Source organism: Rhipicephalus sanguineus, unplaced genomic scaffold, assembly GCF_013339695.2.
Source record: "Rhipicephalus sanguineus isolate Rsan-2018 unplaced genomic scaffold, BIME_Rsan_1.4 Seq3516, whole genome shotgun sequence".
In the NCBI taxonomy this organism is placed as follows: domain Eukaryota; kingdom Metazoa; phylum Arthropoda; class Arachnida; order Ixodida; family Ixodidae; genus Rhipicephalus; species Rhipicephalus sanguineus.
The window spans coordinates 8,615-27,589 of NW_023615077.1; the positions used below are offsets into that span (position 1 = coordinate 8,615).

Below are 18,975 nucleotides of genomic sequence, written 5' to 3' on the forward strand. Positions count from 1 at the left end.
ACAAGGGACTCGCGTCAAAGATTGTCCCTTTCCCCTAGTGAAAAATTTCGTATGTACGGAAGATATGGATCCGTACATATAGAATTATGGTATTACGGATCCGCATGGTACGGATCCGCATGATACAGATCCGCACGATCCATATATATGGTTTCCGCATCAAAAGCTCCGTTTATACGGCATCCATATATATGGAAATATGGTATTACGGATGCCGTATGATACGAATGCCATGCGGAATTGTGGTCATGCGGAAACTGCAGGACGCAGTTTTAATATATTCGGTTTCCGCATCAGATCCCATTAGGATTTCGTACCGTCCATTTGGGGACACTAAAATCTATTTTCTGTAAGGTGAAAACTGACTTGTACAGTAGTTTCTGATATCTCAAATTGAGCAAACAATATTTATTTTACATGTGTACAAGTAAAAACAGTGTAGTCTGAGAAAAGACGCAATCAAGTCCCGGCACGCACAACCACACAAGCATCTTGTTGTCTTCTCCTTACGCCACCAGTTGCAATGACATCCAGCTTGTCTGCCAGGTATCAGCTCACGCTCCGGTCACCGCTCTTCCATGGAGGAACGCCTTCCACACTTCTCCACGTGACACTCAAAAGCATCTGAAATAGGCCAGAAGTCAACGCTACGTGAGCAGAAAGACAAATTATTTGCCAACGGGAGAGTTAGGTAGATGTGCTATTTGCAATAGTGCTAAAGCCATGATGCATACAATAGGCTCATCGCATTTTAAACACTGATATCTAAAATAACTGCCCTACAAAGAATGTAAAAGGTGCAGTAGAATTAAGCGACTGTTTATTAAGTGCCACATAATGATCTCACTTTTTGTTTGGGAGAAAAATTAAATCAGACTTCAGAGCATCATTATGCAGGATAAAAGGCTTCAAGAGAACAAACATATTAAGGAACAATAAAGTTGCAAAGCGCAACTTTAACAATGGCTGCCATGATTATAACCAAAGTATCAGGCTCAACACTGGCAACATTTGTTTTTAAGGCCTATGTTCACTCAGCTTTGCATGAACTGCACCGCAAAATGCACAGCACATAACACAAAAATTGCAAAAAAAAAAAGGAAACACCCCTTTTCGTCATCTTTAATGCCTTTGCATTTGCCTCTATATACACTGCCTTTTATCCAGGTCAGTGGTTCTCAAATGTGAGTCCACAAAGCCATTTCGGGGGCCCGCGAAACTTTTTCTAGCAAAAAGGGAACTTTCTTTTTAGATGCACACTACGTCCCGTCACAGCGGCCCCTTCTGAATTTTAGTATGCTTCACCGCATAACGTGCTTGTATTGCGGCCGAGCTGACTTATGTTTACACTTCTCCATGAGATGGCTGTGAAGCTTTCATTGTAGTTTTCTACGACATTTGCACGCGAGGATACCTTTTCTACCCTTGTACACTTGAAAAGAAAACATAGCTAGAAACACATTGAATGTGGCTGCAGACGGCACAACTTATTGACAAGGTATTGAGATCGAATTGACATTACACTTTAGTTTGAGCGTTGTTTGCCAGGGGGAAATAAAAGGCATCCATTTCTTGTTGCATATTGTGCTAACTTATACCCCCTCCCCATTTCTCTCACTGCAAGGTGTCCCTCACCACTTCATCGGCCCGCAAGGGGTCCCAAGATATCTCTTGCTTAGAATCACTGATCTAGGTAGTTTGTGTCAAACAATTCAGCTGAATATGCACTGTCCCTGAAAAAGCAATTCAGTCGCTGCGAACAATTAAAGGAGTTAAAAAAGCCAAAGTGCATGGAGGCATCTGTCATTTTTCCCACTGCCACTTTTTTATTGTTCCAAAGCTCAAACTGTCACCTTTCTGTTACTGCCATCCTCACATACAATGGCTGCATAGGAAAGCAAGAAAAAAAAGGCAGGTCTGATAAAATTCACAATGTACGCAGACATTTGATTGGCTCTTACTATGGCAATTTGTGCGTCGACACTCTGGTGGCAACCGATCTGCTACAAAAGCTTTGCTGATCCGCAGTTTCCATAATGGATAAATTCGTGACTGTAAATAGCAACGAACCGACATTCGTCTTGAGAAGTTCAAAGCCAGAGCCGTGTAGCAGTATACTAAGCGAAACCTTTATTTGATCATGTGCAGCAATAGAGAGGAAGCACTTATCTCGAGACTGATGAGCCCGTGCTCCCACTGAACTGAAAAATGTTCAAGGCGTTGTGCAATCCAGTACCACATAGGCACCTTAGCGATAGCAAAGCCATGTGTCCACAATTCATGCACTGAATGAGACAACACAAAGGTTGAATAGATGAGAGCACTGTCGATGTATCTGTGCTCATTTGTACACCTCTCCACGCAGCCACAGTGTCTTTCTGTTGCAAGGTACAGTAGAAACACACCGTTACGCTTCACACTGCTGTGTTTACCCGGCTATTATGCCATTTTCCACCGGCCCCGGCATAGCTGCCACAAGATCCAATGTATTGCGGGACCGTTCCTGTATGATACGTCGCGAAGTGCGCTCCGAGCCGGCCGAGCGACCACTGAAGAGAGCGACCATATTGACTTTTCACGCTGCTTGGTCTGGCATGACTGTTTAGCCACATGAGTGGCGCAAGCGACATGCATAACGTACTTTAGGTTTCCGCACACAAAAGCATAGCATTCGAGATTCGTAATAGAGATAGCATCTATATATGACGTAATTAGTTTTATACTTGTTTCCTGCTCGCGAAAGAAAGGCCTTCAAGACTGACGTTTGTTCCCGATGTCGCATTGACGTGGACTCACCATCATTGTTATTTCTTGAAGGACATTGCACAGTTCGTGGTCGGATTCCTCATGCTGATTGTGTTGCGTGTGCTTAGTTCTTTGATGCTTACAACTGTTGGTGCCAAAAGAATCCTATATGTTGATTACATATCTGTGGATGATGCCGCTTTCAACTCTGTGGTTCTATCCATCAACGAGATCATGGCTGAGTGTGCGCCAATGGGTACACCAGTGACAAAGCTTAGCAATTGATGAAGCAAGGATTATTTTCTTCAATGCTTGCTTTTGGGTGTATTCTCACGAGGCATTTGAACATCTATTACAAGCCGTGGTGGTCTGACACTATGCCAACAGTGTTAAATTATTGCTTGGAGACGGTGACGCATCTGGTGAGAACCTCGCAAAAGTGTCGCCAAAAGTGATCACTTGCAAGGTGTCGGCCGTGGTCGCACTAGATTTATTAAAAGGATATAACACTGCAGGTGCTCGAAGAACTTTTAGCTCTGCTCAGGCATGAGTAAACGCACCAGGCAACGTCGCACGGTTTTTTCAAGCGTGTAAACATTAAAATAAAATTCTGTACCACTATAATTTTTTCGTTTTTCCTGTTTTTAGGCTCTTGCATTCCCTGGCTTTTATGTTTACTTCTTACGGTCCCTTCAAAAACATAATAGCGGGGTTCTACTGTAAGGTGCATCTAATGTCATTGTTAGAGAAACAACGAATAGCACCCCGTTCGAGCACAATGAGAGACTAATTTTCAAACTCAATTACGCAGAAAAAACAAAGCACAAAGCAAAGCAACGGACATCTGGCAACCTAACTGCCATCGCAGGATGGGAAGTTGTTCAGAGTGTGCATTACAAGGGAAGAACGATAATAAAATTTGGTTGACAGAATTAGTGCTGCAGTCGTAATGCAAGTAAGTGCAACATCTGGTTAACTCTAACCAGCATAGGAAGACAAATTATATACTAACACTGAATCCCGAGATCCAAGACCACGAAATGCAGTAAGGACTGTCTGTGGAATGAGAAGAAACATTTCAAATGGCTACGATAAAAAAGTATGTTTATTTAAATTTCCTTTTCGCCAGTATCTTCAACTTTTCAATGTAAACATGTGCCCCAGTCTAAGGTGTATAAAATATTTATGTACAGTTCACACCATTTATAACGCAATCGTTTACAGTGCAGGACCGGTTATATTGCAGTTTTTTCTGACTTCAGCATACCCTCCCATAAAGCACCACGTATACACGCATACCGCTTACTGTGCAGTCCCCCCACATGAAACACCGGCTATAAGGCGGCTGCCGCAAAATTCTCAGACACGGAGCGAGTGCGCTTCGGATCAGCCTGGGAGAGAAGAACCACAGCGTTATGGAGGATGAGACAAAGAGTGAATGAACGGGAAACAGTGGAAGAAAAAAAAAGAAAAACAAGGGGGGCATCATGGTGTGAGGAGGGGGAGTGATTGCCTAGGCAACAGAAAAGCCTTTGCTCCCTTTGCTCTGGCTGCTTGTTGTGTGTGCGCTGCACTCTGAAGGGCCACCCGTGTCTGCATGAAGTGCACGTAACTGCTGTTTGGCTCTTCGGTTTTCTGTCAGGCAAATAGTCTCATCGTAGAGCGAGATATTGTGCGTGCAACTTCTATTCCCCAGCAAGTGACAATGTTTTAAGACATGACCAAGCTTTTGCCTTTGCTACCCGCAGGTGGACTTACAATTACAAGCTTGGAAGACTCTTTCAGGATAGATAGTTGGCGCGACTTTCCCGATCGCGGACCGGAATTTCGTTTCACACCTGCTGCCCACTGTTTAGGTCAGGAGTGCGACATCTTCTACGCCCAATAGCCGTGTTGTCTGGGGCAAACTCCCGCACGCTAGGCCTAACGAGCACTAGCTACCTAGTTGTTAGTGTCTGCGGACTATCAAGGTTGCGGTTTGGTGCCGAGTCAATGAAACGTTTTGCAGTTGTTGCATTCAGGAGTGACTTAAATCTTCACCGAAAATAGGGAGTGCATGTGCAACACTAGATTGGTGGTTCACGGTTGGCACTGTTTTTTGGACATCGTGCCCGCAATTTCAATAGCCGTTCGACGTGTAGTTTATGGCCAGTGTGGTACCACAACAAACTCCGCATAAATCAGGAGGTCTGGAAAGTCAGTCGGTGGCTTTCCGCTACGGCACCCTTTGTTTTTGTTTTCTCGTTTCCACGTTCACTATGTCAACACTGCAGGTCCGCAGACTTTAACCTTTCAACACTGGCAAATTTACGCCCAAGTTGCATGCCTAGATAGTCGGAATCATGCGGGTGCCTGTTGGTCATGTTTTTCAGATGTACAGCCTTTCACAAATGTTGTTTTGTTTACAGGGCAGTACCGCTTATAGTGCAGATATTTGCGACTCTGGCAACTTGTTATAAGCGGTCCATGCTGTACCTGGTTTATTCAATGAATGTGCTGATATGGTTTTTTGCAAATAATGTCCATTTACACATCATTTATCTGTAACGAGACCGGTTGACCAGTATGCCACTGCATCTGATTCACTGGATGTGATCAATGGGATATGTAGCATCCATGATGCAACGGATACCCAATTTTTCACCATATGTGCTGACCCAACCAAGGTGCTTATGATAACAATGCCAAGCATACATGCAGGGCCTCCCGTGAGTAAAATTTCAGCATTTAATCTATGCTAGGCTCATTTGTGCTCTTACGCCCGGAACAACTCAAGTATAATGCAAAATGTTGGCAGCTGTAGAAGAAAGTAACATAGCGAATTTTTCCTGATGCATCTGAACATTTACCGAGGTGACAAAGCTACAGTAATCTGTGGCGGCAGCCACAACCATTTTGAAACTTCTGAACAGCTGCACCACTTGGGGCCACTAACAGCACTGGTGCAAAAGCCGACACTACCTGGCTAGAGAAATTACCACACTTGTCACCCCTATTCCTCTAGCCACCCCAGCTGAATCTCACCCACTATTCAGCACGTGTGACAGGACAAAAACGAAACCATCCAGGCACTCACACTGTAGAGCATGAAGTTCCTCTGAGGGTGGTCACCTCCTTTCTCCTTGATGAAACAGCAGCATAGTGCACTGGTAATGCACTACTGGCGCAGGTTTTCAATGCACCACAGTGCCCTTCCTGTTTGTGTCACAGAGAGCTTGGGGTCCTTGGGTCTCTACTGGAGACCACTGCCGCTTCTGGTTTTCTGCTTAAGATCAACCTGCACAAGGTCGTAGATGAGGTCTTTAGAATTGTAAATTATGATAGCCGAATTTCTACAGCAAATGAAAACACTCCCATTTTCCAGAAGGCACATTGAGGCATCCCTTCTTAAAGTTAAGGCCCTGCATTTGCAACCTCTATATTAGTTCTTTTGTTTTGAAGCTGCGCTTGACTTTGAAGGTGTTAGTTCACTATGCACTGTATGTAAAAAAAGCTCATCCAGCACAACCACAACCCTAACTGGACAGGCAAGCAACGTTAGCTGAATGCTCTGGACGGCTTCTTTATGAAATGGCTTATGTTGACACTGATGGTGGCACTACACTGAAAAATATGCAAAGATTTATTAATCATTAAAGGGACCGATAACTGGCCAGAACATGTGATTAGATCCTGGCGGAAATATAAAGACCGTGAATTGCAGGGCATGCTTTTCGCAATTTGAGTAGGATTACATTTTTAAATTGCGTTTAAAGGTAAAAAAAAACAGTATGTCATGCATCCTAGCAGAAGATGCCTGATGATGTGTTATCGAGTCGTTGTGTTTGCCGTACAGTAAAAGCTCGTTAATTTGACTCTCATTAATTTGGAAAACCGGTTCATTTGGACACGTCATCTGGTCCCTGTAAATATACGCTTCACTCTATGAGACTGGGCGCTCTTCCTCCTGGCATGGTGAAGAGGAGCACTCAGTCAGGAAGAGAGACGAGCTGACGAACGAAGCATAGAGAAGGAAAAAGTGAAACCAGAGAGGGCCTGTATTGTATCATCAAACGCGTGTAACTCCACTATTACGGCACAGTTTCAAAAAATTCTCATGGTTATGTGTTCGTTGTAGACTTATGCACAACTGCAAAACCAGAACTAAATTTCGACCTCTGGGTGGTTTAGGGGCCGTTTAAAGTAGCAAGCTTGAGACATTTGCATTTGTTTGGCACATGATTTGTCACAGTGATATCCGATATGTTAACCTCGTTTCGAATGTACGTCGTGTGCCTTTATTGTATATGTAACCACCAGTAACTGTGGTTACGAAGCAACATCGCACAGCCCATGCAGCCATGACCGCCCGCTTCAATCCGAAGTCGTGCTTGCTGCTTGCCCCCAACCATCAGCCACAAATAAACGGTGAAGTCAGCTATAGCTATGAACCACGTTACGCTGAGAACAAAGCATCAGGTGTGTTTTGTCATTATTGAGATCAGTTGTTTGTTTAGTCACACTTGTTAAGCCTTGTCACCAAGAACTTGAGAGTACATTGCGGAAACAATGTAAAATAGTCACAAATACATTGCTGTCGAAGCATGAGGATGCAAATGTAAAGCAAATAGAAGTGCCACTTTAAAAATTACAGGCCACACAGTGCACGATGACAACTTGATAAATTCAACGTGAAAGGCACGCGCTTCAAGTGGTGCTGCCATGTTTTCGTTTTCCCTGTTCTGCTACCAGCTTACTTTACTTACCCAGCACATGTGCAGAGATGCCATGAAAACACCAAGCAGCTGATGCAGCATGGATGAATACATCTTCAGGAATTTCCGCCCTTCCTACTGGCAAAGCCACCCTGCAGCCCCCACAGTGCTGCAACCAATTTGTGAGATGAGCATAGTTTACATAATGTTTTTCAGTCACAGATATACATGCAAGACACAGAAGCATTCTATAGGGAGCTTGCACCAATGGTGGCAATGAGGTAGCACCCATTTTGTTGTCACAGCCAGTTGAGCTGGCAATCGGGGAAGCGCGTGCAGTTGTAGGTTGTAGTAGTTGCATGCAAAGTATGGCAAAGTCACAGTCACAGAAAGATGGTTGCAACGTCTTCAAGATGCCGAAGGTGCGCCTCAGCGAGCACAAGACGAAGGAGCTATCAGAACAGTGCCAGCGTGGATGGCTCTAGCGCATAGGCAACCCTGACAAGCATCACGTTTGTCCTCATTGCTTCCTTTAGGGTAGGCAAATGCACACGAAACGTATCAGGTTCTGCTGCGACGACCCAGGACCGTTGTGGCTTCATGTGTAAGGTCCCTTTTTAATGAGGCCTTCACTGTTTCTGCAACTGGGCCACTGTACAGATGAATTAAAACAATGATAAAATTAATATTTACCGAGAGTTAGAGCGTCCTTACAACTTGCTCATGTCATGACCACGACGCTATCGGCCCCAGATTTTCTCTAGGCTCGTGTAACTAGCCACTTCTCACAGTGTTGTGGCCTAGAGCCGTTTATGACTTCACTGCTGCTGCATGACAAAGCTCGACAAAACGTAAGACAAGTAATTTGCAAATGTCCGAGGCGTCGACACGTGGCCACAGGTTTACGTACACGATGCAGTCGGCTGCATGAAGTGTGAACGGGTGAGGATAGATGGCTTTTTTCGTTGTATCGTAAGGATCCTTCCAGAAGGGTGCTGCTGAGTACATATTTGCTGACCTCGTGCTCCTTGCTCAGAACTAATGTCAAAGATTGCAACCTCAATGTCATCAAGGAGATCACACCAGTATGTACTGTACTTGCGCTTCTTTCCATGAAGCTACCGCACACGCTCCCAGAAAAGCTTCGCGAAGTCCCTAAAGAGACCGAAACGTTTCGGTAGCTCTGTTTAGTCCACTCACACACGAAACAGAGAAACTCCGAAAGCCAAGCATGGTTTACCTACAAGGGAGAAAGTGCTGAGGACAGACGTGATGCTTGTTGGGACTGTCCTTGTGCGTGAGCCATTTACCATGACACTGCTCAAAATAGCTCCTTCATCTTGTCGTGCTCGTTAAGGGCACAGGGTAAAGCAAAATTTAAAAAAAATCACTTTTTTGTTGTTTGCAATTTGGGAAGTGTATCCTTCTTTTTTTATTTTGCATATTCGTGCATTTCTTTGAAAGTCTTTTTTGTAGCTGAGAACCTCATTTTCCGAAAGCAAGTAGTGTGTGAACACGCACCCAAGACAAGCCCCTCGTATGCACTCCGTGCTTACAGTCCATTTTCTGAAATTGTCGGGTAACTTTCTGCATGCCTGATTTTTCAGCTAAGACAATCCGAAGATGCTGTGTGCGTCTTTATTCACATTCGTGGTTCAGAGCGCATCTATTCAAACAATTTTAGCTCCTAGCTTCATTACACCTTGTGTCTGTCGTGCCAATCGATAAGTTGAGATGCTGAGGGTAGAGAAAGCCTTCAGCAACAGTATATTTCGTGGCAACTAATACAGTTGTCTTGTAAATGTGAATAAATGTTAGCGACGTGCTGAAATGCCGAATACTGAACCATCACACTCTTCGTCATTGAATCCCAGCCTTTTCGGCGTCCTTCAAGGCAACTCGCGCACAGAGTGACAACGGGTATGCTCTAATGGGCATCAATATTATTTGTGATGCAATTAGGCAGAACTGTGCATGCAAACTGAGTGGTCCAAGTGCTGAGCTAATCGGAATTGTGTCACAAAGTCCTTGCTCTCTTTCTTTAGGCTCCAGAGTCTTAAAGATTGCGACGATGGATGCTTTTTTTTCATCTAATGATGGCAGTATCGCACGTGCCGAAATACTGAAATCATTAGGACTGAAGCCTGGCCAAAGCACAGTAAATTTGCTAAAAGAAGTTGACCACAATCGACGATACTTTGTGAATAGAGCTGTATGACAGCTCACATAAGAAGCAAGGCAAGCAAGACTACAGGCTCCAAAGAGGAAAAAAATGACTTTGGCAATGATTACCAAGCTTGTAGGTACTAAATAAAATAGTTTAACGTTGTTTGTGGCAAGAGATCCCCTTTCAGCTGTTTTCTTACTTTAATCTTGATTGACTTAAAACTATGTTTTTATTACTTAGCTACCATTATTTTCCATGTATTTCAACAAAACCAGTTCAATATTTTTCTATGTATTCAGCGTAAGTGCATACAAATACTGTACCAGAATTGAAATTAGGCACTTCACTGTTTTTGTGTTACAAATTTTGAAAGATGCAAATTAACCCAAAATTTAGGTCCTAGTGGCAAAAGTTCACCGAAAAAAGTAATAATAATCAGATTTTAATTAATCTAGTACAGTTGAAAGAGTGCCAAATTTGGAAGAAAATTATTATTGTATTATGTGGATAACTCTATTAGGTTTTGAGAAAAACTGCTCCTCGACATGGTCAAAAATGCGTGGTATGTATAGGGTTTATTGTGTGCCCTTCGGTGTGTTGTAGATGCAGCAACCATCTTTCTCCAACTGCAACTTCTTTGCCTTACATTGGGTGCAACTGCTACAGTAGAGTAGCTATATATGCTTGCTACAATACAAGGGGAACATATACCACACAGTGCATCATCGCGCCAGAACCTTTGAAGCGAGAGCTGCTTCCGCGCACACTTTCCTGACTGCCACCTCGACTGGCTATGACAACAAAATAGCCACCTATATCCCCACTGTGTAAGCTCCCTAGAGGCACGCCGACATTTTTTTTAAGATAGAACTCAAACAATGGTTAATGTTGCCCTCAGTGTGAAGTGTTCCCTAGTAGCAAGCAATGTTGCCACAACATTCACGTAACTTTCTCAATGTGGCGGCAACAATGTGTCAACATTTGGTGCTACTAGGGTTAGTGCCAGTGTGCTGAATAATTGAAATGTATTTCAAGCACACCTGAATACGTGGAAAGTAAGCATGCAGCGGTCTTTTGTGAGGTGCTCAAAGTAATAGCATAGTTTGCTTTGCTAAAAAGCACGCTTATATATGCTGCATCTATTTTGATATGTACGCTTGTGAGCACTACGAGAGAGAACACTGAACACATGTTTAATCAATGATTACCAATATAAATGCGACTTACTGAATAGCAAGAGATACCTTTTCGCTTGAGCAATTGTTATGAACACTATTGCGCTTGCCAACTGCATATAGTCCAAAATAGTCGTAAAGTAAGCCAGTTGGTATGGATGCATAGTAATGAACAGCACAAAGTATGAACGAGAGACAAAAGGAAGAACAATGCAGGACGAACACAGACTGTCAACTGAAAAATTTATTGCGTAGAACCTTGCCTAAATAACATTAGCCGCACACCTCGTGCAAATGAGGGTCCGGTTAGAAAAAACAAGTTACAAAATCAATGAAGCCTGTTGATTTTGTAACTTGTTTTTCTAACCGGACCCTCACGTGCACGAGGTGTACAGCTAATGCTATTCAGGCAAGGTCTTGTGCAATAAATTTTTCATTTGACAGCCTGTGCTTGTCCCGCATTGTTCTTACTTACGTCTCTCGTTCTTACTTTATGCTGTTCATTACTATGCATTTAGTCACTCTGACCTTTAAATGCTAATTTCAGTGCTTACACTCGTATAGCTGACGACTGTACTGTAGCACAAATTGGGCAAGAAAAGCATAACAGAAAAGCCTGTTGCTAAAAGTATGCAAACATAGGCGTTCTAGTGCAAACAAGATGCGGACAGAAGGGTGACACGTAACTGTGTGCTGGTCCTGTCGTTACATGTCAACCTTCTGTCCTTGTCTTGTTTGCGCTAAAACACGCACATGCCTGATGAGCTAGTCAGATGAGAAATTCTCCTGCATCGTACCTATAAATCCTTCAATCAGCAACCCCACAGCACTGTGATAATCACACCACTGCCACACAGCAGCGTAATGTATTCTACTACATGCTGGCAGCACATTAATGTATAAAAAGCGAAACTCTGACAGAATATGAAGTCTCACATTGTGCATGCAAGTTTTCATAACCGTCAGATGTCCAACGTGGTTGCTGGCTGGTGCAATATTACTGACACGCGAAGGCGACGTGCATATACACACACATATTCTTTTAACACCTCTCCCTACACAAGGCAAACACACGATTACGTTTAACTAGCTCAAGCCAGCGTTCAAGCGCATAATAAACACTTCACCGTGAATGTAGGCTCATTATCACCATTTAAGTGGTTGGCTAGATGAATTGAGCCACGTTACAAATTATATAGCCCACGAACGTGAGCAAAATGCTGCCCAGCAGCAAATGACGCTGCAGGCTTTGATTTATCAACAACAAACGAAGCAAGCGCCACTTGCGTCCTGCAGACTGCAATGCACACAAGAAAAAATCGATCATCACACACATTCATGTTCTCGCAGTTGTCGCGAATTCGCTCCCCTAAGGCCGTGCCGATGCGCCATGGCTCCGCTCAGATCGGCGTAGTCAAAGCGAATCGGTAACGCGCACAATGTCGTCGCTCGCAAAGGTGCGTAAGGCTGCCTCTTTACGACGCCACGTCCGAGTGCGGTAACAGAGCCTTGCGCTGAGTTGCATACTTCACATAATACGCTGTCCCACTTACCTTTAGTTTCTTTCGCACTGGCGTGTAGCAGGTGGCCACGGGCGTCAGCCATGGAGTCATTCGAGCGCCCGCACATTTCGTTGATTCCTTGAACGACTCGTACTTCATCGGCACTCCGAGAACAGCGGGAATTGCGCGCAATCTTTGCACACCGCACAAACGAGGAACGAAGCTTCCTTACGTAAATTTAATGCTTTTACCTTTAATCTTCTTGTGGACGAGAACACACACGAGACGCTCGCAAACAAAGGCAAACAACATCTGGCTTCGGCTATGGATGGATCTAGCTTGAATTGTTGTTCGTGAAAAAGAAAAAGAAAACGTCGCCGTGTGAAATTGTTAGAGAATGCATGTTATTGGGCAAAATAGTTAAAACATAATGACTTGTCTTCAAGAAAAATTTATACGAGACAAGGTAAATACTTTTCCAGTAGATTTTTTTTTCTTTTTGTTCTAGCAGACGACAGGTTTCTACTGCTTGTACCACGGACGTAGTAGTGCGGCTTTACGATCGATGCTTGCCGCCGAAGCAAAACTCTACAGTAGTTGTATGTACGTCCTCAGTGAATAGCAGGATGACTCCAAAGCAGTAACACTTTTACGTAATGCAGTATGTGATCTTGCAAAGCATATGTTTCGTTGCGTTGAAGCAAAGGGAAGCAAGCCGGCGTGATCAGCTGATGTCGCCGCTACGCGCGGCACTGCCGTGTGCTTCATTTCCCGCGCTGAATTCGTGATCGAGCGAGACAGCCACGGAGGGGAACACAGCTAGACGCACGGGTTAACGGCGTATCACTCCAGTTTCGCGCGATAGCCGACTATTAATCGCAAGAGAGCCTCGGGGAACAAGCTTCAACTGCTTGCGTAAATTACATTGCTTGTGTGTAAGCATCCGTGTTTTCATACGCGAGCGATCGGCAACCTATAGTGAAAAGATACGAGAAAAGTGTGAGGCGTAGATACGGTCCCAAAATATATGCCCGCAATAATAAGTATGATCTCATATTGTACCTACTATGCACTCTCGGATAGCGCGTAAGCACTTTCATCTATTAAATTAGGAAGCTGTCACGACGGGTGTGCGGGTGGCGTAGCAGGCTGGAGTAGCAGGCTCGCGCGTAGAGATCACAACTTGTTTACGTGGGTTAGAGTCAGTTAATGCTTTTTTTTTCTTTTCTTTTTTTTTCATTTACATTGATGTACTGCTATTCCTGTTAGCGTGTTGGGTGCTGAAACTTAAAAATACAACAAAAAACATTAGGTTAGAATATGTGTGTGGCACTGTGTTTGCTTGCACACCGGTTATTTTTCTATTTTTTGGCATTATCCACTTGACGATATTGCAAAATAAGGACCGCAAAAAGGGACCGAGCTAAACAAAAAACTAGGGGCACAAATTAAAGTGATAGAAAGTGTACAATGTTGATTGTTTGAAAATTCACCCTTTCCAAAACGACGAGCTACAGCGTAGTGGGTATTACGCAACTGTACTTGCAGTATAGACATTCTAGGATAGTTTGAAATGGCCCATGTTACGCGCACACAAGTTCGTTTCCTTGCGGCACGGTTGAGGCATTCACCGAGAACTGAAGCCAGGCTAGCAGTTGAGAAGATGATGCACTCGGGGCCCCACGATTATGCTATCGTGCTGCACTCTTTAATTAAGGTGAACCTCGAGCATCCTCACTTTATTGCACTCTCTGTGTTGCACATGTGTGTCCACGCAGCCATGATCTAAATTCTAAAGCCCTTGTTGCGTCTCCAAACTTATTAAAACAGGCGCTTAAATTTTATCATATAAGATACCATTGCAAGCATAATCTGCAATGCGGGCTGAAACAATGCTATTGCAATTTCTCAAAACAACCCAGCTCTGTACGTGAGTATCCGTGCATCAATGATGAACACTGTTATGTGTCCATGCACATCAGTTGTGCTCTTTTTCTGACCACGCCCCCCCCCCCCTTCCACTGTTGGGCAACAAATCAGTTCAGCCTGGTTAACCTCCCTGCCTTTCTTTCATCTTTTTGCCTCTCTTTTTTTTCCACTTCATTTCATCTACCCTTGTTGTTGAAAGAGGTATTAAACATATGTGTCAAGACTCATTGTCTATTAGAAAGTAGAGCACAGGCAAGTTTGCTTCATTCGTCTGTACTTCAAATTGGCCACTTGATAACTTGCATGAAAAGTAATAACCAAGCACCTCAACATGTGGTTTGGGATCTTCAACAGGGAGCTTCTGTATGACGATGCATAGGTGTTATTGATCGCCTGTGATTTGAACAATGTCCACACTTGCTCGCACATACAACAACATGTGAATAAATGAGGCAGTTGTTTAGCCATATAACTTGACGATAAATGTATTACGGTAATAAGATCAGAAGTGCAAGACTGTCACTTTTGGTGATAGCTTTCTCTTGAACAGGTGTAAGTACACCAATGGCTGAACTATGTAAACAGATCTGTGCACTAAGACTCTCTGTACACTAGATGGGAGAGAGTGAAACTCTTTACCAAAAACTGAATACGTTTGTCTCTTACATAAAGTTTTCGTACGCATGACACTGTGCACACATGTGGCACATCGTGGAAGAAAATGTATTTCACCAAAACCAGTCTCAGAGAAGTTTAAATGGCATCATATACAGGACACACAGGTAGCACTACTAGTCTAAACCACGTACACTTGCTACCTCAAATTGGGATCCCTGAGATACATTTAGTATGATCCTTTAGGCAGAAGTTAAGTGCGTGCAAGTTACATATTAAGGTGACTCTGAGTATGCTCTCATGACGTATATAATGCAGGAAGTACTGCCTAATACTGCTTAAGGCAAAGTGCTTGTTCAATGTGAACCTTTTCAATTAGCAAAAGCCTACAGGTCACCGGGCCTTCTTTGGTTGAAGTCTTTGTTGGTTTAATACTAAGAATACCAGAAGTTCAATAACGCACACCTATGACAAATGAAGAACAGTGTTCATGAAGGCATTTTATGACAATATGAACGTGTCTTTGTTGCCACTGCGAATGTGCTGCTACAAAGGTTAAACGAGTAATTTCATGCTGTGCTTAGCCACACCTAAATAACGTCATTCACTTACTTTAGGACATCCTACTACAGCCCACCTTGTAAAGTTTCTGGGTAGCCAAACCATGAATATAGACAAATATTTTTCTCAATACTAAACTCACTTCTGTCGAACTGAATCACTTGCAACCATCTTTGTGTATATAGGTCTCTTACCTACAGTAGATATGACGACTACGGCTTGACATACTACTCACTTGTGAGTACACACACTCATTTGAAAAGCATGACTGTGACTACGAGTGAGTGATGAGGGGCATGAGCAAACCTGAGTATGAACGTGAGTGAGTACACATCAGAGTGAGTTGGCGTGAGTATGAATGTTAGTGAGTAGGTGTGAGTATGAACGTGAGTCCTCATAGATGCATCATTGATGAACACGGTTATGTGTGCGTACACATCCCTTGTGCCTTCATGAGTAATTCTTTTTCTGATCACCTTCCCTCTGACTGTAGGGCAGCAAGTCAATTCAACCTGGTTAACCTGCCTGCCTTTCTTTCGTCTTTTACCTCTTTTTATTTTCTCTTTCATTTTATGTACCCTTGTAGTATAAATAGGTATTAATCATGTGCATCAACACCCAGGGTCTATAGGAAAGTAGAGCAGAGAGGCAAATTTGCTTCATATATCTGTATTTTACAGTTGGCTAGTTGATAACTTGCATGAAAACTGATAACCAAGCAGCTCGACATGCGGTTTGGGATCTTCGACAGTGAGCATCAGTGTGATGATGCGTATGTGTTATTGATCACTTGAGATTTGAACAGCATTCTTACTTATTAGCACATACGACAACATGTAAAAAAAAGATCAGGCACTTATTCAGCTGTATAACCAGCTGATGACAAAGGTATTACAGTAGTAGGATCAGATGTGCAACATTGTCACTCTTAATGAGAGCAGTGAGCTTTCTCTTCTACAGATTTGAGTACATCAATACTTCCTTTATGGCTGAACTATGTAAACACATGTGTGCTCTTAAACCCTTTTGAGCAAATAAATGGTTGAGAGTGAAGCTTTTTAACAAAAACTGCATACATTTGTTTCATGAAGTATTCATATGTACAACACTGTGCGTATGCATATCACAATACGTAAGAAAATGTATTTAAGTAAGACCAGTGTCTCAGAGAAGTTAAAATTGCATCATATAAAGAGGACATACAGGTAGCACCACTAGTTTATGAACGATTTACACGTGTATACCTTAAATCGTGATCTCTGATATATATTTAATGTGGTCTTTTAGGCAGAACTTAAGTGTGTGCAAGCGATATTAAGGTGACTATGCTCTTATGACGTACACATATATATAAATGAAGGACAGCCTAATACTGCTTCAGAGAAAGTGCTTGTTCAATGTGAATCTTTCCAAACAGCAAGGCCTACAGGCCACTGGGTCTTCTTTGATTGAAGTCATTGTTGGTTTAATACTGAGAATACAGGAAGTTCAATAACACACAATTATGACAAAAGAAAAACAGTTTTTGTGGAGTCATTTTATGGCAAAGAGAATGTGTCTGTTGCCAGTGTTCATGTGCTACTACAATGGGTTAAACTAGTAATTTCACGCTGTGCTTAACCGCAGCTAAAGAACTTCATTGACTTACTTTAAGGCATATTACTTTCAGCCCACCTTGTACAGCTTCTGGGTAACCAATCCATGAACATAGACAAATATTTTTATGAATACAAAACTCACTTTTTTTGAACTGAATCATTTGCAACCATCAATGCGTATACAGGTCTTTTACCTAGAGAAGATGTGAAAATCAGCTCGGCATACTCACTCATAAGGATAGGTCGGCAAACTCACTAATGAGTCGACTCAGACTCAGATCGAGCCATGAGTCTGAGTCTGAGTGAGTCAGGCTGAGTAATATTTCTGTGAATCTGAGACCGAGTGAGTCCGGTTGAGAAAACCTTCAGTGAGTCTGAGTCCGAGTGAGTCTGGTTTAGAAAAATTTTGGTGAGTCTGAGTCCGAGTGAGCACTAAAGGCAAAATATTCTTGGTGAGTGAGCCTGAGTGAGCTCCACATTTTTTGCCGAACTATGCTCATGAGTACACACACTCACAGTCATTTGAAAGGCGTGAGTGTGATTACGAGTGAGTAGCAAGGGGCTTAAGCAAACCTGAGTATGAGCATGAGTGGTTACTCATGAGTGTGAGTCGGTGTGCAGTATGGATGTGAGTGAGTACAATGAGTGTTAGTCGGTGTGAGTATAAACATGAGTGAGTACTCGTGAGTGTGAGTATGAGCCAGGGATGAGGGATGTGAGATGTGTGTATGAACATGAGTGAATATTTATCGGTGTGAGTAGGCATGAGTGTGAGTATGAGTGAGTGTTGAGGGTGGGGGTAGGCATGATTATGAACATGAGTTAATATTCATCAATAAGAGTAGGCATGAGTGAGTGTTGACGGGTAGGATTAGACGTGAGTGAATAGGCATCGGGTGAGTAGGTGTGAGTAAGAGTCGTCGAGAGGTGTGAGTAGACACCACGTGAATACTCATTGGTGTGAGTAGCCGTGAGTCTGAGTATGGGTGAGTGTTGAGGGGTGTAAGTAGACGTGAGTATGAACATCATACCCTACAGACGACTATGAACATGAGGGAATACTCAAGTTGGGTTATATTTTTGTGCTGGTAAGTCTATTTGTGTTTTTTATACTTTTGCATATATATCATTCTTATTCCTGCAATAATTACTGTGCCTTGTTTGTTTATTGAAGCCTGCATATCTTTATTTTTAATCGCCATAATATGAGCTTTTAATATTTAGTTTCAGAAATAAATAAATAAATATTCTGCATATTTCATAGAGAAGCTTATGCGCTAAAAATATTTTCACTTCTGCCGTACAAATGTTTTCCGCACATGCGTATCACACGAATGGGTTCCGCTCAATTCCACCAGTGTGCCCATGCATCCTCCTTATCATAGGCGTGCGCACAAGGGGGGGGGCAGGGGGGGCCGCCCCCCCTATTCACCTAAGAGGGGGGCCGCAAAGTCAGTTCCACACAGTGACATAATAGGGAAGGAGGCGCTGCGACTCGGGGGGGGGGCGCAATGTCAGCGCCCCCCCCCCGAGGGGGCGCTGACATAATTGGGAGGGGGCGCTGCAACGAACCTTCGCCCCCTTGAAGGGGAACCCTGCGCATGCTCCCTATGCAGAAAAATTCCCATAAATAGTCCCATAGCCTATTGGGTTATTGAAACGGATTGGTCTTGGTTCTATAGGTCTATTGGAACTGTTTGGCTATTGGTCTATAGGTTTATATTCATAGCCGCTGGTCCTTATTGGTGGATTGGTTCTCTATTAGCCAATTGGAATTATATACACCCGTGGTTATGTATTTGCTGCTGCATTGTTATAGTTTTGTATTGCCCACTTCTCAGCCCCAATAGATAGGCAATTTTTAGGGTCTTGTCGTCATAGCAGATACGGATTCCGTTTGTTCTTTCCGTATGCCCATGCGGTTTCCGCACGTTCCGTATCATAGTTTCCTATATTCCGTATCGCCGCATGGGTCTGTCCGTATAACAG

At 43.2% G+C, this 18,975-nt stretch overlaps 1 long non-coding RNA gene across 2 annotated transcripts; it reads right to left on the minus strand.

Annotated features, from left to right (window-relative positions):
- Positions 1-235: 235 nt before the first annotated feature.
- Positions 236-16,527, minus strand: LOC119377115 (uncharacterized). 2 transcript variants are annotated; one of them, XR_005180751.2, is made up of 5 exons: positions 12,335-16,527; positions 7,491-7,608; positions 5,822-6,022; positions 3,758-3,801; positions 236-624 (listed from the first exon to the last, which is right to left on the minus strand). It is a non-coding gene; the product is annotated as an uncharacterized LOC119377115 (long non-coding RNA). The 2 variants fall into 2 exon arrangements; XR_005180750.2 differs by lacking the exon at positions 3,758-3,801 and having other exon boundaries at positions 12,335-16,520.
- Between the last annotated feature and the right edge of the window lie 2,448 nt (positions 16,528-18,975).